Source organism: Aegilops tauschii, chromosome 6, assembly GCF_002575655.3.
Source record: "Aegilops tauschii subsp. strangulata cultivar AL8/78 chromosome 6, Aet v6.0, whole genome shotgun sequence".
NCBI classification, from domain to species: Eukaryota; Viridiplantae; Streptophyta; class Magnoliopsida; order Poales; family Poaceae; genus Aegilops; species Aegilops tauschii.
Window position 1 is genome coordinate 386,720,463 of NC_053040.3, and position 24,090 is coordinate 386,744,552.

The following is a 24,090-nucleotide window of genomic DNA, read 5'->3' on the forward strand; positions in this document are numbered from 1 at the left end:
CAATAATCTAGCTCACATCTTTTATGTGATTAGTTCACATCTCCATGTGACTAATACCCAAAGGGTTTACTAGAGTCAAGAATCTAGTTCACATCGCTATGTGATTAACACCCAAAGAGTGATCATGTTTTTGCTTGTGAGAGAAATTTAGTCTACGGGTCTGCAACATTCAGATCCGTATGTATTTCACAAATTTCTATGTCTACAATGCTCTGCACGGAGCTACTCTAGCTAATTGCTCCCACTTTCAATATGTATCCAGATCGAGACTTAGAGTCATCCAGATCAATGTAAAAAGCTTGTATCGACGTAACTCTTTACGACGAACTCTTTTATCACCTCCATAATCGAGAAACATATATTTATTCCACTAAGGATAATTTTGACCGCTGTTCAGTGATCTACTTCTAGATCACTATTGTACTCCCTTGCCAAACTCAGTGTAGGGTATACAATAGATCTGGTATACAGCATGGCATGCTTTAAAGAACCTATGGCTGAGGCATAGGGAATGACTTTCATTCTCTTTCTATTTTCTGCCGTGGTCGGGCTTTGAGTCTTACTCAATTTCACACCTTCTAACACAGGCAAGAACTCTTTCTTTGACTGTTGCATTTTGAACTACTTCAAAATCTTGTCAAGGTATGTAATCATTGAAAAAACTTATCAAGCGTCTTGATCTATCTCTATAGATATTGATACTCAATATGTAAGCAGCTTCACCGAAGTCTTTCTTTGAAAAACTCCTTTCAAATACTCCTTTATGCTTTCCAGAAAATTCTACATTATTTTCGATCAACAATATGTCATTCACATATATTTATCAGAAATGTTGTAGTGCTCCCACTCACTTTCTTGTAAATACAGGCTTCACCGCATGTCTGTATAAAATTATATGCTTTGATCAACTCATCAAAGCTATATTCCAACTCCGAGATGCTTGCACCAGTCCATAGATGGATCGCTGGAACTTGCACATTTTGTTAGCACCTTTAGGATCGACAAAACCTTCTGGTTGCATCATATACAACTCTTCTTTAAGAAATCCATTAAGGAATGTAGTTTGACATCCATTTGCCAGATTTCATAAAATGTGGTAATTTGCTAACATGATTCGGACAGACTTAAGCATTGCTACGAGTGAGAAAATCTCATTGTAGTCAACATCTTGAACTTTGTCAAAAACCTTTTTCGACAAGTCTAGCTTTGTAGATAGTAACACTACTATCAGCCCCCGTCTTCCTCTTGAAGATCCATTTATTTTCTATGGCATGCCGATCATCGGGCAAGTCAACCAAAGTCCACATTTTGTTCTCATACAAGGATCCCATCTCAGATTTCATGGCCTCAAGCCATTTGGCGGAATCTGGGCTCATCATTGCTTCCTCATAGTTCATAGGTTCGTCATGGTCAAGTAACATGAACTCCAGAATAGGATTACCGTACCACTCTGGTGCGGAATGTACTCTGGTTGACCTACGAGGTTCGGTAGTAACTTGGTCCGAAGTTACATGATCATCATCATTAGCTTCCTCACTAATTGGTGTAGGAGTCACAGGAACATATTTCTGTGATGAACTACTTTCCAATAAGGGAGCAGGTACAGTTACCTCATCAAGTTCTACTTTCCTCCCACTCACTTCTTTCGAGAGAAACTCCTTCTCTAGAAAGGATCCATTCTTAGCAACGAATGGCTTGCCTTCGGATCTGTGATAGAAGGTGTACCCAACTGTCTCCTTTGGGTATCCTATGAAGACACATTTCACCGATTTGGGTTTGAGCTTATCAAGATGAAACTTTTTCACATAAGCATCGCAACCCCAAACTTTAAGAAACGACATCTTAGGTTTCTTGCTAAACGACAGTTTATACGGTGTCATCTCAACGGATTTAGATGGTGCCCTATTTAACATGAATGCAGCTGTCTCTAATGCATAACCCCAAAACGATAGTGGTAAATCGGTAAGAGACATCATAGATTGCACCATATCTAATAAAGTACGGTTACGATGTTCGGACACACCATTACGCTGTGGTGTTCCAGGTGGCGTGAGTTGCGAAACTATTCCACATTGTTTCAAATGAAGACCAAACTCGTAACTCAAATATTCTCCTCCATGATAAGATCGTAGAAACTTCATTTTCTTGTTACGATGATTTTCCACTTCACTCTGAAATTATATGAACTTTTCAAATGTTTCAGACTTATGTTTCATCAAGTAGATATACCCATATCTGCTCAAATCATCTGTGAAGGTCAGAAAATAATGATACCCGCCGCGAGCCTCAACACTCATCGGATTGCATACATCAGTATGTATTATTTCCAATAAGTCAGTTGCTCGCTCCATTGTTCCGGAGAACGAAGTCTTAGTCATCTTGCCCATAAGGCATGGTTGGCAAGCATCAAGTGATTCCAAAATCCCATCAGCATGGAGTTTCTTCATGCCCTTTACACCAATATGACCTAAACGGCAGTGCCACAAATAGGTTGCACTATCATTATTAACTTTGCATCTTTTGGCTTCAATATTATGAATATGTGTATCACTACGATCCAGATCCAACAAACCATTTTCATTGGGTGTATGGCCATAGAAGGTTTTATTCATGTAAACAGAACAACAATTATTCTCTAACTTAAATGAATAACCGTATTGCAATAAACATGATCAAATCATATTCATGCTCAACGCAAACACCAAATAACACTTATTTAGGTTCAACACTAATCCCGAAAGTATAGGGAGTGTGCGATGATGATCATATCAATCTTGGGACTACTTCCAACACACATTGTCACCTCACCCTCAACTAGTATTTGTTTATTCTGTAACTCCTGTTTCGAGTTACTAATATTTTTAGCAACCGAACAAGTATCAAATACCCAGGGGCTACTATAAACACTAGTAAGGTACACATCAATAACATGTATATCAAATATACCCTTGTTCACTTTGCCATCCTTCTTATCCACCAAATATTCAGGGCATTTCCGCTTCCAGTGACCATTTCCTTTGGAGTAGAAGCACTTAGTTTCAGGATTTAGTCTAGCTTTGGGCTTCTTCACGGAAGTGACAACTTGCTTGCCATTCTACATGAAGTTCCCTTTCTTTCCCTTTGCCCTTTTCTTGAAACTAGTGGTCTTGTTAATCATCAACACTTGATGCTCTTTCTTGATTTCTACCTTCATCGATTTCATCATCATGAAAAGCTCGGGAATCATTTTCGTCATCCCTTGCATACTATAGTTCATTACGAAGTTCTACTAACTTGGTGATGGTGACTAGAGAATTCTGTCAATCACTATCTTATCTGGAAGATTAACTCCCACTTGATTCAAGCGATTGTAGTACCCAGACAATCTGAGCACATGCTCACTGCTTGAGCTATTCTCCTCCATCTTTTAGCTATAGAACTTGTTGGAGACTTCATATCTCTCAACTCGGGTATTTTCTTGAAATATTAACTTCAACTCCTGGAACATCTCATATGGTCCATGACGTTCAAAACGTCTTTGAAGTCCCGATTCTAAGCCGTTAAGCATGGTGCACTAAACTATCAAGTAGTCATCATATTGAGCTAACCAAACATTCATAACGTCTGCATCTGCTCCTGCAATAGGTCTGTCAACTAGCGGTGCATCAAGGACATAATTCTTCTGTGCAGCAATGAGGATAAACCTTAGATCACGGACCCAGTCCGCATCATTGCTACTATCATCTTTCAACTTAGTTTTCTCTAGGAACACATATAAAACATAGGGAAGCAACAACGCGCGCTATTGATCTACACCATTATTTGCAAAATACTATCAGGACTAAGTTCATGATAAATTAAAGTTCAATTAATCATATTACTTAAGAACTCCCACTTAGATAGACATCCCTCTAATCATCTAAGTGATCACGTGATCCAAATCAACTAAACCATGTCCGATCATCACGTGAGATGGACTAGTTTTCAATGGTGAACATCACTATGTTGATCATATCTACTATATGATTCACGCTCGACCTTTCGGTCTCCAGTGTTCCGAGGCCATATCTGCATATGCTAGGCTCGTCAAGTTTAACCTGAGTATTCCGTGTGTGCAAAGCTATCTTGCACCCGTTGTATTTGAACGTAGAGCTTATCACACCCGATCGTCACGTGGTGTCTCAGCACGAAGAACTTTCACAAAGGTGCATACTCAGGGAGAACACTTATACCTTGAAATTTAGTGAGAACATCTTATAATGCTACCGTTGATCTAAGCAAAATAAGATGCATAAAATATAAACATCACATGCAATCAATATAAGTGATATGATATGGCCATCATCATCTTGTGCTTGTGATATCCATCTCCGAAGCACCGTCATGATCACCATCGTCACCGGCGCGACACCTTGATCTCCATCATAGCATCGTTGTCGTCTCGCCAACTATTGCTTCTACGACTATCGCTGCCGCTTAGTGATAAAGTAAAGCATTATAGGGCGATTGCATTGCATACAATAAAGCGACAACCATATGGCTCCTACCAGTTGCCGATAACTCGGTTACAAAAGATGGGGTTTACATTATATTGCTTGAGTTTATTTCTGTACATCATGTCATCTTACTTAATGTGTTACTCTGTTCTTCATTAGCTTAATACTCTAGATGCAGGCAAGAGTCGGTCGATGTGTGAAGTAATAGTAGTAGATGCAGGATCGTTTCGGTCTACTTGACACGGACGTGATGCCTATATTTCATAATCATTGCCTTAGATATCGTCATAACTTTGCGCTTTTCTATCAATTGCTCGACAGTAATGTGTTCACCCACCGTATTATTTGCTATCTTGAGAGAAGCCTCTAGTGAAACCTATGGCCCCGGGTCTATTTTCCATCATATAAGTTTCCGATCTACTATTTTGCAATCTTTTACTTTCCGATCTATAAACCAAAAATACCAAAAATATTTACTTTACCATTTATCTATATCTACCAGATCTCAGTTTTGCAAGTAACCGTGAAGGGATTGACAACCCCTTTATCGCGTTGGGTGCAAGTTCGTTTGATTGTTTGTGCAGGTATTCAGTGACTTGTGCGTTGTCTCCTACTAGATCGATACCTTGGTTCTCTAACTGAGGGAAATACTTATCTCTACTTTGCTGCATCACCCTTTCCTCTTCAAGGGAAAAACCAACGCAAGCTCAAGAAGTAGCAGGAAGAATTTTCGGCGCCGTTGCCAGAGAGATCTACGCCAAGTCAAGACATACCAAGTAACCACAATAAATTATCATCTCTTGCAATACATTATTCACCATTTGCCTCTCGTTTTCCTCTCCCCCTCTTCTAAAACGATTTTTGAAAAGATTTGCCTTTTTCTTCGCCCTCTTCCGTTCGTCTTCTAGGTTTGGTTTTTCTGTGCTCGTGTGTTAGATTGCTTGCTCTATCACGATGGCTCAAGAGAATACCAAATTGTGTGACTTTTCCAACACTAATAACAATGTTATTAGTACTCCGATTGCTCCCGCCACTAGTGCGAAATCTTATGAAATTAATGCCGCTTTGTTGAATCTTATTATGAAAGATCAATTTTTCGGCCTTCCTAGTGAAGATGCCGCATCCCATCTTAAAATTTTTGTTGAGTTGTGCGATATGCAAAGCAAATATGTGGATAATGATGTTGTTAAATTGAAGCTATTCCCGTTCTCACTTCGTGATCGTGCTAAAACTTGGTTTTCATCTTTTCCTAAAAATAGTATTGATTAGTGGAATAAGTGTAAAGCTGCTTTTATTTCAAAGTATTTTCCTCCCGCTAAGATCACCTCCCTTAGGAACGATATTATGAATTTTAAGCAACTTGATCATGAACATGTTGCACAATCTTGGGAGAGGATGAAATTGATGATACGAAAGTGCCCTACTCATGGTTTGAATTTTGGATGATTATACAAAAAAATTATGCCGGATTGAATTTTGCTTCTAGAAATCTTTTAGATTCGGTCGCGGGAGGTACTTCTATGGAAATTACTTTAGGAGAAGCTACTAAACTCCTAGATAATATTATGGTTAATTATTCTCAATGGCACAGCAAAAGATCTTCCACTAGTAAAAAAGTGCATGTGATTGAAGAGATTAATGTTTTGAGTGGAAATATGGATGAACTTATGAATTTATTTTCTAGCAAGAGTGCTTCTATTGATCCTAATGATATGCCTTTGTCTACTTTGATTGAAAATAATAATGAATCTATGGATGGGAATTTTGTTGGTAGGAACAATTTTGGTAACAACGTGTATAGAGGTAATTTTAATCTTAGGCTGTTTCCTAGTAATTCCTCAAATATTTATGGTAATTCCTACAACAATTCTTGCGAAAATATAATAAGATGCCCTCAGATTTTGAGAATAGTGTTAAAGAATTTATGATTTCGCAAAAGAATTTCAATGCTTTGATTGAAGAAAAATTGCTCAATATTGATGATTTGGCTAAGAACGTGGATGAATTTCTCTTGATGTTCATTCTTTGAAACTTAGATCTATTCCACCCAAGCATGATATCAATGAGTCTCTCAAGGCTATGAGAATTTCCATTGATGAGTGCAAAGAAAGAACTGCTAAGATGCGTGCTAAACGAGATTGGTTTGTAAAAATGTGTTCTTCTAGTTTCCGTGAAAATAATGATGAATATCTTAAAGTGATTGATGTGACTCCTATTGAATCTTTGTTTTCCAATATAAATCTTGATGAAGATGGGACTGGAGATGATTCAACTTTAGTTAAAAGGCGTCCCAATGATTTGAAGTTTTTTAGATCTGGATGCAAAAAATAAAAGTGGGATTGGAGAGGTCAAAACTTGAAGTATCGATGAGCCCACTCTTTTGGATTCCAAGGAATTTAATTATGATAATTGTTCTTTAATAGATTCTATTTCTTGTTGCAATCCATGTTGAATTCTCCTCATGCTTATAATCAAAACAAAGCTTTTACTAAACATATTATTGATGCTATGATGCAATCCTTTGAAGAAAAGCTTGAATTGGAAGGTTCCATCCCTAGAAAACTTTATGATGAGTGGGAACCTACTATTAAGATTAAGATTAAAGATTATGAGTGTTGTGCTTTGTGTGATTTGGGTACTAGTGTTTCCATGATTCCAAAAACTTTATGTGATGTTTTAGGTTTCCGTGAATTTGATGATTATTCTTTAAATTTGCATCTTGTGGATTCCACTATTAAGAAACCTATGGGAAGGATTAATGATGTTCTTATTGTTGCAAATAGGAATTATGTGCTTGTAGATTTCATTGTTCTTGATATAGATTCCGATCCTACATGTCCTATTATTCTTGGTAAACCTTTCCTTAGAACGATTGGTGCAATTATTGATATGAAAGAAGGAAACATTAGATTTCAATTTCCGCTAAAGGAAGGGCATGGAACACTTTCCAAGAAAGAAAATTAAATTGCTATATGAATCTATTATGAGAGCTACTTATGAATTACAAACCAAAGATCACAATACTTAGATCTATTTGTGTGTTTGTGCCTAGCTAAGGGCGTTAAACAATAGCGCTTGTTGGGAGGCAACCCAATTTTATTTTTGTTTATTGCTTTTTGCTCCTGTTTTGCAATAAATAATTCATCTAGCCTCTGGTTAGATGTGGTTTTGTGTTTTAATTAGTGTTTGTGCCAAGTAAGCCCTTTGGGATGGCCTACGGTGATAGTTGTTTTGATCTTGCTTGAAAGCAGAAACTTTTGCGCCCAGGAAAATAATTCTCATTTTTTACATAAGCGTGCTTTTGATCTGATTCTTTTTGCAGAAGATTAACACACAAATTTCCCAGGTTATCCTAATTGTTCAGAATTTTTGGAGTTACAAAAGTATTCAAGAGTTACAGATTACTACACACTATTCTTTTTTGGCAGATTCTGTTTTCTTTCTCTTGTTTGCTTATTTTGACGAATCTATGGCTAGTATCGGGGGGTATGAACCATGGAAAAGTTGGAATACAGTAGATATTGAACCAATATAAATAAAGAATTAGTTCACAACAGTACCAAAAGTGGTGTTTATTTTCTTATACTAATAGAGCTTATGAGATTTTCTATTGAGTTTTGTGTTTTGAAGGTTTCAAGTTTTGGGTAAGGATTTGATGGACTATGGAAAAAGGAGTGGCAAGAGCCTAAGCTTGGGGATGCCCCGGAAGGCATCCCCTCTTTCGTCTTCGTCTATCGATAACTTTACTTGAGGCTATATTTTTATTCACCACATGATATGTGTTTTGCTTGGAGCGTCTTGTATGATTTGAGTATTTGCTTTTTAGTTTACCACAATCATCCTTGCTGTACACACCTTTTGAGAGGGACATGCATGAATCGTGATTTATTAGAATACTCTATGTGCTTCACTTATATCTTTTGAGCTAGGCAATTTGGCTCTAGTGCTTCACTTATATCTTTTTAGAGCACGGCAGTGGCTTTATTTTATAGAAGTTATTGAACTCTCATGCTTCACTTATATTATTTTGAGAGTCTTTAAACAACATTATAATTTGCTTTGGTTATGAATTCCTAATATGATAGACATCCAAGAGGGATATAATAAAAACTTTCATATAAAGTGCATTGAATACTATGAGAAGTTTGATTCTTTACGATTGTTTTGAGATATAGAGATGGTGATATTAGAGTCATCCTAGTGAGTAATTGTGAATTTGAGAAATACTTGTGTTAAGGTTTGTGAGTCCCATAGCATGCACGTATGGTGAACCGTTATGTAACGAAGTTGGAGCATGAGGTATTTTTTTTATTGTCTTCCTGATGAGTGGTGGTTGGGGACGAGCGATGGTCTTTTCCTACCAATCTATCCCCCTAGGAGCATGCGCATAGTACTTTGTTTGGATGACTAATAGATTTTTGCAATAAGTATGTGAGTTCTTTATGACTAATGTTGAGTCCATGGATTATACGCACTCTCACACTTCCACCATTGCTAGCCTCTCTAGTGCCGCACAACTTTCGCCGATACCATACACCCACCATATACCTTTCTCAAAATAGCCACCATATACCTACCTATTATGGCATTTCCATAGCTATTCTGAGATATATTGCCATGCAACTTTCCACCGTTCCGTTTATTATGACACGTTCCATCATTGTCATATTGCTTTGCATGATCATGTAGTTGACATCGTATTTGTGGCAAAGCCACCATTCATCATTTTTTATACATGTCACTCTTGATTCATTGCACATCCTGGTACACCACCGGAGGCATTCATATAGAGTCATATTTTGTTCTAGTACCGAGTTGTAATTTTTTGAGTTGTAAGTAAATAAAAGTGTGATGATCTTCATTATTAGAGTATTGGCCTATGTGAGGAAATAAAAAAAAGAGGCCAAAGAAGCCAAACAAAAAATGAGAGAAAAAGAGAGAAGGGGCAATGTTACTATCCTTTTTCCACACTTGTGCTTCAAAGTAGCACCATGATCTTCATGATAGAGAGTCTCCTATGTTCTCACTTCCATATACCAGTGGGAATTTTTCATTATAGAACTTGGCTTGTATATTCCAATGACGGGCTTCCTCAAATTGCCCTAGGTCTTCATCAGCAAGCAAGTTGGATGCACACCCACTTAGTTTTCTTTTGAGCTTTCATACACTTATAGTTCTAGTGCATTTGTTGCATGGCAATCCCTACTCACTCACATTGATATCTATTGATGGGCATCTCCATAGCCCATTGATACGCCTAGTTGATGTGAGACTATCTCCTTCTTTTTGTCTTCTCCACAACAACCATGTCCTATTCCACCTATAGTGCTATGTCCGTGGCTCGCGCTCATGTATTGTGTGAAAGTTGAAAAGGTTTGAGAACACCAAAAGTATGAAATAATTGCTTCGCTTGTGATCGGGGTTGTGCATGATTTGAATATTTATATGATGAAGATGGAGCATAGCCAGATTATATGATTTTGTAGGGATAAGCTTTCTTTGGCCATGTTATTTTGAGAAGACATAATTGCCTTGTTAGTATGCTTGAAGTATTATTGTTTTTATGTCAATATTAAACTTTTGGTTTGAATCTTATGGATATGAAAATTCATGCCACAATAAATGAAATGACATGGATAAATATGTTAGGTAGCATTCCACATCTAAAATTCTATTTTTATCATTTACCTACTCGAGGACGAGCAGGAATTAAGCTTGGGAATGCTTGATACGTCTCCAACGTATCTATAATTTTTAATTATTCCAAGCTATTATATTATCTGTTTTGGATGTTTTATATGCATTAATATGCTACTTTATATTATTTATGGGACTAACATGTTAACCTAGAGCCTAGTTCCAGTTTCTGTTTTCCCTTGTTTTTGAGTTCCGTAGAAAAGGAATACCAAATGGAGTCCAAACGGAATAAAACCTTCGCGATGATTTTTCTTGGACCAGAAGACACCCAGGAGACTTGGAGTTCATGTTAGAGGAGCCACGAGGCGGCCACAAGGGTGGAGGGCGCGCCCCCTGTCTTGTGGGCCCCCCGTGACTCCCCTGACCTAATTCTTTCGCCTATATATTCACATATAATCCCAAACCACCAAAAGCATCCGGGAAAACACTTTTCCGCCGCCGCAACCTTTTGTACCCGTGAGATCCCATCTAGGGGCCTTTTCCGGCATCCTGCCGGATGGGGATTCGGTCACAGAGGGCTTCTACATCAACTCCATTGCCCTTCCGATGAAGCGCGAGTAGTTTACCTCAGACCTATGGGTCCATAGCTAGTAGATAGATGGCTTCTTCTCTCTCTTTGATTCTCAATACCATGTTCTCCTCGATGTTCTTGGAGATCTATCCTATGTAATCTTGTTTTGCGGTGTGTTTGTCGAGATCCGATGAATTGTGGATTTATGATCAGCTTATCTATGAATATTATTTGAATCTTCTCTGAATTCTTATATGCATGATTTGATATCTTTGTAATTCTCTTTGAACTATCGGTTTGGTTTGGCTAACTAGATTGGTTTTTCTTGCAATGGGAGAAGTGCTTAGCTTTGGGTTCAATCTTGCGGTGTCCTTTCCCAGTGACATTAGGGGCAGTAAGGCATGTATTGTATTGTTGTCCTCGAGGATAAAAAGATGGGGTTTACATCATATTGCTTGAGTTTATTTCTCTACATCATGTCATCTTACTTAATGTGTTACTCTGTTCTTCATGAACTTAATACTCTAGATGTAGGCAGGAGTCGGACAATGTGTGGAGTAATAGTAGTAGATGCAGAATCGTTTCGGTCTACTTGACACGGATGTGATGGCTATATTTCATAATCATTGCCTTAGATATCATCATAACTTTGCGCTTTTCTATCAATTGCTCGACAGTAATTTATTCACCCACTGTATTATTTGCTATCTTGAGAGAAGCCTCTAGTGAAACCTATGGCCCCGGGTCTATTTTCCATCATATAAGTTTCCGATCTACTATTTTTCAATCTTTTACTTTCCGATCTATAAACCAAAAAACCCAAAGGTATTTACTTTATCGTTTGTTTAGTTTCATCTATCTCTATCAGACCTCACTTTTGCAGGTGACTGTGAAGGGATTGACAACCCCTTTATCGTGTTGGGTGCAAGTTGTTTACTTGTTTGTGCAGGTATTGGTGATTTGTGCGTTGTCTCCTACTGGATTGATACCTTGGTTCTCTAACAGAGGGAAATACTAATCTCTACTTTTCTGCATCACCCTTTCCTCTTCAGGGGAAAAACCAACGCAAGCTCAAGAAGTAGGATGAATACATAAACTACACTGTGACCGTAGTAAGCCTCTACTAGACTGGCTCATTGATCAAAGATGGTTATGGTTTTCTGACCATAGACATGAGTTGTCATTTGCTAACAGGATCACATCATTAGGAGAATGATGTGTTGGGCAGACCCAACCGTAAGCTTAGCATTTGATCGTATCAGTTTATTGTTATAGCTTTCTTCATGTCAAGTATCTATTCCTAAGACCATGAGATCGTGCAACTTCCTGACACCAGAGGAATACTTAGTGTGTATCCAAACGTCACTTCATACCTGGGTGATCATAAAGGTGCTCTACAGGTATCACCGAAGGTGTTTGTTGTGTTGGCATGGATCGAGACTGGGATTTGTCACTCTGTGTGATAGAGAGATATCTCTGGGCCCTCTTCGTAATACAATGATGCGGCTTGAAGCTACGTCGGTATTTCCCCGAAGAGGAGGGGGTGATGCAGCACAGCGAAAATAGGTATTTCCCTCAGTGATGAGACTAAGGTTATTGAACCAGCAGGAGAACCAAGCAACAACACATAAGCGGCGCCTGCACACAAATAACAACAACTCGCAACCCGACGTATTAAAGGGGTTGTCAATCCCTTTCGGGTAACGGTGCAAGAAATTGGCAAAATGGACGTGAATAAATTGTAGTAGATTGATAGATCGAACGCCAAATAAAATAAATAAGAATAAATTGCAGCAAGGTATTTTTGGTAATATATCTGAAAATAAAAGGCAAATAAAATAGATCGCGAAGGCAAAAAAATATGAGAAAGAGACACGGGGGCCGTAGGTTTCACTAGTGGCTTCTCTCGAGAAAAATAGCAAACGGTGGGTAAACAAATTGCTGTTGGGCAATTGATAGAACTTCAAATAATCATGACGATATCCAGGCAATGATCATTATATAGGCATCACGTCCAAGATTAGTAGACAGACTCCTGCCTGCATCTACTACTATTACTCCACACATCGACCCTATCCAGCATGCGTCTAGTGTATTGAGTTCATGGAGGAACGGAGTAATGCAATAAGAACGATGACATGATGTAGAAAAGATCTATCTATGTAGAGATAGACCCCATCGTTTTATCCTTAGTAGCAATGATACATACGTGTCGGTTCCCCTTCTATCACTGGGATCAAGCACTGAAAGATCGAACACACTACAAAGCACCGCTTCCAATTGCAAGATAATTAGATCAAGTTGGCCAAACAAAACCCAAATATCGGAGAAGAAATACGAGGCTATAAGCAATCACTCATAAAAGAGATCAAAAAAACTCAAATAAATTTCATGGATATAAAAAGATAGATCTGATCATAAACTCAAAGTTCATCCGATCCCAACACACACCGCAAAAAGAGTTTCATCATATGGATCTCCAAGAGACCATTGTATTGAGAATTCAGCGAGAGAGAGGAAGACATATAGCTACTAACTACGGACCCGAAGGTCTACAAAGAACTACTCACGCATCATCGGAGAGGCACCAATGGAAGTGGTGAACCCCTACGTGATGGTGTCTAGATTGGATTTGGTGGTTCTGGACTCTGCGGCGGCTGGAATTGATTTTCGTCGACTCCCCTAGGGTTTCTGGAATATTGGGGTATTTATAGAGCAAAGAGGCGGTCCGGGGGGCACCCGAGGTGGGCACAACCCACCAGGGCGCGCCCTGGTGGGTTGTGCTTCCTTCGGAGCAGCCCCCAGGCGCAGCCTTGGCCCATCGGGTGTCTTCTGGTCCAAAAAAAATCTCCGTAAAGTTTCGTTGCATTTGGACTCCGTTTGTTATTGATTTCCTGCGATGTAAAAAACATGCAGAAAACAGCAAGTGGCACTTGGCACTATGTCAGTAGGTTAGTATCAAAAAATGATATAAAATGATTATAAAACATCCAAGGTTGATAATATAACAGCATGGAACAATAAAAAATTATAGATACGTTGGAGACGTATCAGCACCCCCAAGCTTAACTCCTACTCGTCCTCGAGTAGGTAAGTGATAAAAACAGAATTTTTGATGTGGAATGCTGCCTAACATGTCATCTCATATTTCTTTTCTTTATAGCATGGACATTTGGACTTTTATATTGTTCAAAGCAATAGTCTAGTTTTGACATGACAACTTAAATACTCAAGCATATTAGCAAGCAACCATGGCTTTCAAAATATCAATGCTAAAATAAGCTATCCCTAGCCCATAATGCTCAATCATTGATCCATTCATGCAACACACTCACATATTAGCTACACCCAATGCTCAAGTACGATCATATTGCCTCCTAGTTGGTGCTTTGATAAGAGAAGATGGAGAGTCAAATTCAAAAATAAAAATTGCATAAAGTAAAATAAAGGCCCTTCGCAGAGGGAAGTAGGGATTTGTAGAGGCGTCAGAGCTCAACGCAAAAATCTTAGAGATAAAAACATTTTGGGTGGTGTATCCTTCCCACCAACGAAAACGACTTAGAGTTCCCAACACTTCCCATGCTAGATATATCATAGGCGGTTCCCAAACAGAAAATAAAGTTTATTCCTTTTTCAACCATACTTTCACTTTCCACGGCTAGCCGTATCCACGATTGCCTTCCATAACAACACTTTCCAAGGAATTTATTATTTGACAACATAAAGTAATTCATTTTTCATTTCGGGACTGGGCATCCCTAATACCTTTACCTTACTCTCGTGCAATGACAAGTGAATAAACACTCATCGCGAGAATAACACATCAAGCATGGAAAATATTAGCCACCGCTCACCACTCCTTGAGCGGTACGAACACACGAAAGATAAGTTTATTTTGAAAATTAGAGATGGCACATACAAATTTTCTTAGAACGGCAAAAGAATACCGCATATATGTAGATATAGTGGACTAATGTGGCAAAACTGGTTTAAAGGTTTTTGGATGCACAAGTAGTGATCATACTTAGTGCAAAATGAAGGCTAGCAAAAGATTGAGAAGCGATGAACCAAGAAATGAATAATCTCATAAGCGATCATTAAGCATAATTAACGCTGAATAATGCACCACAAGTAAGATATAATTTGATTGCATAATTATTGACTTTCGTGCTTGCATAGGGAATCACAAACCTTAACACCAATATTCTTACTAAAGCATAATTACTCATCAAGATGACTCACATATCACATCATCATATCTCAAAACTATTACTAAGAATCAAGTTTATTTTGTCCAATGATCTTCATGTAAGTTTTTATTATATCCTTCTTGGATATCTATCACTTTGGAAGTAATTTTCATATGTTGCTTTTGATAAGCTCAAACAAATATAAGTGAGGATCATGAGCATAATATTTATTTCTCTCAAATTAATTTAAGTGAAGCAAGAGAGAATTTCTTGAAAATTTTACTAACTCTCAAATAAATCTAAGTGAATCAAGAGAGAATTTCTTCAAAAATACTAAAGCACACCGTGCTAAAAAAGATATAAGTGAAGCACTAGAGCAAGTCCATAGCTCATAAAAATTTAAGTGAAGCATATAGAGCAATTCTAACAAGTCATGACATAATGTTGGCTCTCTAGAATAGGTGTGTCCAGCAAGGAATCAAGACTTAAAACACAAAATAAAACAAGCAAAGATTCATATCATACAAGACACTCCAAGCAAAACACATAGTATGTGGCGAATAAAAATATAGCTTCGAGTAAAATACGGATGGTCGTTAGAAGCAAGAGGGGATGCCACTCGGGGCATCCCCAAGCTTAGTTGCTTGCTCTCTTTTGGATAATAGCTTGGGGTGCCGGGGCATCCCCAAGATTAGCCTTTTCTTACTCCTTATTCCTTCATCCATCAAAAGATAACCCAAAACTTGAAAACTTCAATCACACAAAACTCAACAAAACCTTCGTGAGATCCGTTACTATAAGAAAACAAATCACTACTATAAGTACTGTAGCAAACCAATTCATATTTTGTTCTTGCATCATATCTACTGTATTCCAACTTTTCTATGGCAATAACTCATCAAATAAAACCATAGAGCCATCAAAACGAGCACACAACGCAAAGAAAACAGAATCTGTCAAAACAGAACAGTCTGTAACAATCTGGATATTTCCAATACTTATCAAACTCCAAAAATTCTGAAAAATTAGGACGACCTGAGAAATTAGTATATTAATCTTCTGAAAAAAGAATTGGCATTTTATCATGCTCTGGTAAAAATGAGAATTGTTTTCGTCATCGCAAAAGTTTCTGTTTTTCAGCAGGATCAAACAACCACTACAGGAATCAGCTACTTTGCCGTCTGCCACGACAGAAGGCAAAGGCAAGGATGGCGGACGGCAAAGGCCTTCGCCGTCTGCCGTGGATGGCAAAAGGCTCCGGCAAAGTAGGCTACGGTAAAGAGCTTCTTTGCCGTCTGCTTTTTGAAGCGGACGGCAAAGGGGCCTTTGCCATCAGCGGCGGACGGCAAAGATGCCCTCCCTTTGCCGTCTGCCAAACGCAATCTTTGCCGTCAGCCTCGTAAAATCACGGACGGCAAAGAACTTAGTAAATATTAAAAAAACGTTCGGTGAGCAGTCTGTCCGGCGTCCTGCGTTTGGCGTGTCCGGTGCCCGGCGAGCAGTACTCCAACAATACAAACCGACGAGAGGAATGAACGGACGACGATAAACACTACAGTACCATCAACACTTGCTCCAAGAATAGACGAATGAATTTCACAATACATTACCCACAAACACTACAGTATACACGAACAAATTACAAGAGATTTGATTTAACGAGGAGCTCCAATCCGCCCGCGGCTACGCCGGAGCTCACCACACTCATCCGGGCACTGGATCCGGTTGCGACCCCTCCCTTCGATGAGGGCCAGCACCCAGCACCCTTGGTTGCGGGCAGAGCTGCCGCAGGCCGCCATTGCTCGAGGTGGGAGGTGGTGCGGCGTCGAGGTATCGGGCCGGCAGGGGCAAACAGGGACCGGGCCAGGCACGGCAGCATCGAGGGCGAAGAGAGAAGGGGCCGGCGTCGGCGGGCGAGGTGGTGGCTAGAAGGGGCAATGGGGGCCGGGGCCGGCGGGGGCAAAAGGGGACGGGGCCGGGCACGTCGGCGTCGGGGGGCGAAGAGAGAAGGGGCCTGCACCGGCGGGCGAGGTGGTGGCCGGAAGGGGGCGATGGGGGCCGGGGCCGGCGGGGGCAAACGGGGATGGGGCCGGGCACGGCGGCATCGGGGGAGAAGAGAGTAGGGGCCGTGCCGGCGGGCAAGGTGGTGGCCGGAAGGGGGCGACGGGAGCCGGGGACGGCGGCCGGCTGGGGCAACGAGAGGCGGGGAGCAGAGGCGTACGAGAGAGAAGGAAGATAGATCGTGGTGGAGGTGGCTCTCAAGAGGATAAGGGAGAGAGAGAGAGTGGGTGGTGGGGGCGTGGGATGGGCCGCATCAGTTTTGCGTTGTGGAGATGCATGTGTGGAGCAGATCATGCCATGTCATCGATCCGTGTGATCGATCCGCGTGGTGTGCTTTCTCTTTGCCGTCCGCTGGCGGACAGCAAAGAATTTGTGCCGTCCGCCAGCAGACGGCAAAGAAACTGGCCATTAGGTTGTCCTCGTAAGCCCGCCACCCACCCTCTTTGCCGTCAGCTAGCAAACGGCAAAGATACGGCTGATGGCAAACCCTATCTTTGTCGTCCGCTGCCTCTTTGTCGTCCGCTTTCTGGTGGCTGATGGCAAAGCCTTCCTTTGCCGTCCGCTGGCTGACGACAAAGAGTCGGCAGACGGCAAATCTGCTGATTCCAGTAGTGAACTATCACCCAAGAAGATCCTAAAGGCTTTACTTGGCACAAACACTAATTAAAACACAGAAAACACAATCATAACAGTAGCATAATTATGCTAACACTCAAGAACAGAAAACAAAAAAGAAAAAATAAATTTTATTCATTGGGTTGCCTCCCAACAAGCGTTATAGTTTGACGCCCTTAGCTAGGCATAAAGCAAGGATCTAAGTTTTTTCATCTTTATTTCGAGATCCATAAGATGCCCTCATGATTGATTCATATGGTGGCCTAATTCTTGTTCTAGGAAAGTGTTCCATACCCTTTCTCAAAGGAAATTGGAACTTAATATTGCCTTCCTTCATATCAATCACGACACCGATAGTGCGTAAAAACGGTCTAGCAAGAATAATTGGACAAGACGGATTGCAATCAATATCAAGAACAGTAAAATCTATGGGCACATAATTCCTATTTGCAAGAATAAGAACATCAATAATTCTTGGGTAAACTTTGTTTTTGCCACTCTAGCTTTTGCCAACTTTGCTTATGCCACTCTAGAATTTGACATATCACTTTTGCCATTCTTAGCTTTTGACAATTATCACAATTGCCATTCCGTGGCAAAAGCAATAATTTTTTATTTCACTTTTGCCACCCTTAGATTTTGACAATGTATCATAATTGCCACTCTGAAAATTTTGCTTTTGCCACGAAATGGCAATTGTGATAATTGTCAAAAGCTGAGAGTGGCAAAAGTGACATGTCAAATTCTAGAGTGGCATAAGCAAAATTGGCAAAAGCTAGAGTGGTAAAAACAAAGTTTTCCCATAATTCTTGCCATAGGCTTTTTAATAGTAGAATCCACCAAGTGCAAATTCAAAGAACATGATTCAATGTCGGTAAGACCAAGCACATCACATAAAGATTTTGGAATTGTAGAAACACTAGCACCCAAGTCACACAAAGCAAAACACTCATAATATTTAATCTTGACTTTGATAGTAGGTTCCCATTCATCATGTAATTTTCTAGGAATTGAAACTTCTAATTCCATTTTTTCTTCTAAAGCTTTCATCATAGCATCAACAATATGTTTAGTAAAAGCTTTATTTTCTTCATAAGCACGGGGTGAATTTATCATGGATTACAACAAAGAAATACAATCAATCAAAGAGCAACTATCATAATTAAAGTCTTTGTAATCCAAAAGAGTGGGCACATCACTAGTTAAAGTTTTGACCTCTTCAAACCCACTTTCATCAATTTTCTCAACAAGATTTTCACCCTCCGAATTGTCGGGATGCCTTCTAGCTAAAGTTGACTCTTCTCAGTCCCTTTTTCATCATTACTAAACAAGGAATCAATAGAAGAAACACCAATCACTTTAAGATCTTCATCACTTTTACGAAAGTAATCGCTAGAAAACGTTTTTTCTAAAAAATTCCCTTTTAGCTCTAAGCATATCGGTTCTTTTCTTACTTTCATCCATATAAAGATAAAGAGCTTTAATTGATTCATCAACCTTAGGCACAAAAAATTTCATCTTGAGAATTTCCACATCATGAGAAATTCTATCAACACTTATAGACAAATCATCAATCTTATTCAACTTTTCTTCTATGGAACTGTTGAAAACTTTTTGCGTGTTGATAAATTCTTTAATATTATTCTCAAGATCAGAGGTGTTCCTATTATTATTATAAGAAGGATTTCCATAGGAATTACCATAATTATTAGAGGAATTACTAGGAAAAGGCCTAGGATTAAAATTACCTCTATATGCATTGTTATTGAAATTATTTCGAGAGATAAAATTCACATCTATGGCATCACTATTTTGATCAATCAAAGTAGACAAAGGCATGTCATTAAAAAAATAGGTGCACTTTTACTAGCAACCAATTTCATAGGAGCATCAACTTTTTCACTAAAAGAAGAAATTTCTTCAACCGAATTAACCTTTTTACTAGTAGGAGCTGTTTCGGTATGCCATTGCGAATAATTTGCCATAATATTATCAAGCAATTTGGTGGATTCACCCAAAGTAATTTCCATAAAAGTACCACCCGCGACAGAATCTAAAAGATTACGACAGACAAAATTCAACCCCACATAAAATTTGTGTATGATCATCCAAAGATTTAACCCATGAGTTGGGCAATTCCTTAGCATCATTTTCATCCTTTCCCAAGATTGTGCAACATGCTCATGTTCAAGTTGCTTGAAATTCATGATCTGGGTTCTAAGGGAAATAATTTTTGCGGGCAGAAAATACTTAGTAATAAAAGCATCTTTGCACTTATTCCAAGAATTGATACTATTGCGAGGCAAAGAAGAGAACCAAATTTTTGCAGAATCACTCAAAGAAAACAGAAATAATTTCATCTTCACAACATCATTGTCCATATCTTTTTTATTTTGCATATCGCATAATTCCGCGAAGGTATTAAGATGGGACGCGGCATCCTCACTAGGAGTACCGGAAAATTGATCTTCTATAACAAGATTCAACAAAGCAGTATTAATATCACAAGACTCCACACTAGTGGCGGGAGGAGCAATCGGAGTGCCAATAAAATCATTGTTGTTGGTATTTGAGAAATCACACAACTTGGTTTTCTATTGAGTCATGATGACTACGCAACAAGATTGCACTAAAAATAGATCCGGCAAGAAAACGGTGAACGAAAAAGAGGGCGAATAAAACGGCAAATTTTTGTCAAGTGGGGGAGAGGAAAACGAGAGGCAAATGGAAAATAATGTAAATTGCGAGGAGATAAGATTGGTGATTAGGAACCTGGTATATGTTGAAGATCCTCCCCGGCAACGGCGCCAGAAATTCCTTTTGATGTGGCTTGAAGCTACGTCGGTATTTCCCCAAAGAGGAAGAGATGATGCAGCACAGCGACGGTAGGTATTTCCCTTAGTGATGAGACCAAGGTTATCGAACCAGTAGGAGAACCAAGCAACAACACGTAAGCGGCGCCTACACACAAATAACTACTACTCGCAACCCGACGTATTAAAGGGGTTGTCAATCCCTTTCGGGTAACGGTGCCAGAAATTGGCAAAACAGACGTGAATAAATTGTAGTAGATTGATAGATCGAACGCCAAATAAAATAAATAAGAATAAATTGCAGGAAGGTATTTTTGTATTTTTCGTTTAATAGATCTGAAAATAAAAGGCAAATAAAATAGATCACGAAGGCAAATAATATGAGAAAGAGACCCGGGGGCCGTAGGTTTCACTAGTGGCTTCTCTCAAGAAAAATAACAAACAGTGAGTAAAAAAATTACTATTGGGCAATTGATAGAACTTCAAATAATCATGATGATATCCTAGCAATGATAATTGTATAGGCATCACGTCTAAGATTAGTAGACCGACTCCTGCCTGCATCTACTACTATTACTCCACACATCGACAACTATCCAGCATGCATCTAGTGTATTGAGTTCCTGGAGAAATGGAGTAATGCAATAAGAACGATGACATGATGTAGACAAGATCTATCTATGTAGAGATAGACCCCATCGTGTTATCCTTAGTAGCAACGATACATACTTGTCGGTTCCCCTTCTGTCACTGGGATCAAGCACCGTAAGATCGAACCCACTACAAAGGACCTCTTCCCACTGCAAGATAAATAGATCAAGTTGGCCAAACAAAACTCAAATATCGGAGAAGAAATACAAGGCTATAAGCAATCACGCATAAAAGAGATCAAAGAAACTCAAATAACTTTCATGGATATAAAAATATAGATCTGATCATAAACTCAAAGTTCATCCGATCCCAACAAACACACCGCAAAAAGAGTTACATCATATGGATCTCCAAGAGACCATTGTATTGAGAATTCAGCGAGAGAGAGGAAGCCATCTAGCTACTAACTACGGACCCGAAGGTCTACAAAGAACTAATCACGCATCATCAGAGAGGCACCAATGGAAGTGGTGATCCCCTCTGTGATGGTGTCTAGATTGGATCTGGTGGTTCTGGACTCTGCGTCGGCTGGAATTGATTTTCATCGACTCACCTAGGGTTTCCGGAATATTGGGGTATTATAGAGCAAAGAGGCGGTCCGGGGGGCACCCGAGGTGGGCACAACCCACCAGGGCACGTCTGGGCCTCCTGGCACGCCCTGGTGGGTTGTGTTCCCCTCGGAGCACCCCCAGGAGCAGCCTTGGCCCATTGGGTGTCTTCTGGTCCAAAAAATCTTCGTAAAGTTTCGTTGCATTTGGACTCCGTTTGGTATTGATTTCCTGCGATGTAAAAAACATGCAGAAAATAGCAACTGGCACTTGGCACTATGTCAATAGGTTAGTACCAAAAAATGATATAAAATGACTATAAATGATTATAAAACATCCAAGATTGATAAGATAACAGCATGGAACAATCAAAAATTATAGATACGTTGGAGACGTATCATACAACATCGTAAAAAGCTTGCAAGCAATGTGCCTAATAAGTTAGTCACAGGATCTTGTATTACAAAACGAGTAAAGAGACTTGCCGGTGACGAGATTGAACTAGGTATGGAGATACCAATGATTGAATCTCGGGCAAGTAACATATTGCCGGACAAAGGGAATTGCAAATGGGATTAACCGAATCCTTGACATCGTGGTTCAACCGATAAAAGATCTTCATGGAATATGTAGGAACCAATATGGGCATCTAGGTGCCACTATTGGTTATTGACCGGAGAGGTGTCTCGGTCATGACTATGATTGCTTGTATCTGCGTTGGTATTTCCCGGGAGAGGAGAGGATGATGCAGCACAACAACGGTAATCACTTCCCTCAGTTATGAAACCAAGGTTATCAATCTAGTAGGAGAACCAAGCAACACTATGTAAACGATACCTGCACAAAGAGAACAAATACTTGCAACCCAACGCGTAAGAGGGGTTGCCAATCCCTCCCCGGTAATAAGATAGATAAAATTATGGTAGACTGGATAAATAGACCTTGCAAAAACACAAAATAAAATAAATAAAGAAAAAGTGCAGCAAGGTATTTTTGAGTTTTTGGAATAATAGATCTAAAAACAATATGATAAAAGATAGGCCCGGTGGCCGTAGATTTCACCAGTGGCTTCTCTCAAGAAACTAGCATACGGTGGGTAAACAAATTACTGTTGGGCAATCGATAGAAGAGTAAATAATTATGACAATATGAAAGGCAGTGCTCATGTATATAGGCATCACGTCCAAGATTAATAGACCGACTCCTACCTGCATCTACTACTATTACTCCACACACCGACCGCTATCAAGCATGCATCTAGTGTATTAAGTTCATTGAAAAACGGAGTAATGCAATAAGAACAATGACATGATGTAGACAAGATCTATTCATGTAGGAATAGACCCCATCTTTTTATCCTTAATAGCAATGATACATACGTGCCTTGCTACCCCTTGTGTCACTGGGTGAGGACACCGCAAGATCGAACCCATCACAAAGCACCTCTTCCCATGGCAAGAAAAATCAATCTAATTGGCCTAACTAAACCGAAGTTTTGGAGAAGAAATATGGGGCTATAACAATCATGCATATAAGAGATCAAAGAAGACTCAAATAATATTCATAGATATATCTGAACATAAACTCGCAATTCATCGGATCCCAACAAACACACCACAAAAATTCATTACATCAAATAGATCTCCAAGAACATCGAGGAGAACATTGTATTGAGAATTGAAAAGAGAGAAGAAGCCATCTAGCTACTGCTTACGGACCCTTAGGTCTATGGTGAAGTACTCACGCCTCATCGGAGGAGCACCAATGAGGATGATGAACCCCTCCGTGATCGTGTTCCCCTCCGGCAACGTGCCGAAAAGGGCTCTAGATTGGATCTCGTGGTTCTGGAACTTGCGGCGGCTGGAATTGCATTTCGTCGACTCCCCTAGGGTTTCTGTAATATTTGGGTATTTATAGAGCTGAGAGGCGGTGGAAAGGAGCTCTATGGGCCCCACCACCCATCAGGGCACGCATGAGGCCTCTGGCGCGCCCTGGTGGGTTGTGGGCCCCACAGGCCTTCCCTCGTCCACTTCCTTGGTTCCCAAGCTTCCTTCTAGGCAGAAAAAATCTCCAAAAAGTTTCGCCATGTTTGGACTCCGTTTGATATGGATATTCTGCAAAGTAAAAAACAAGCAAAAAACAACAACTGGCATTGGGCACTATGTCAATAGGTTAGTCCCAAAAAATGATGTAAAGTTGCATTAAAATGAATGTAAAACATACAAGAATGATAATATAGCAGCATGGAACAATCAAAAATTATAGATACGTTGGAGACGTGTCAGCATCCCCAAGCTTAATCCTTGCTCGTTCTCAAGTAGGTAAATGATAAAAACATAAAAAAATTATGTGGAATGCTGCCTAACATGTTCATCACATATTCTTTTCTTTTGTAGCATGGACATTTGGACTTTTAGATGGTTCAAAGCAATAGTCTATATTTGATATGAAGACTTCAATACTCAAGCATATCAACAAGCAACCATGTCTTTCAAAATATCAACACTAAAGAATGTTATCCCTAGCCCA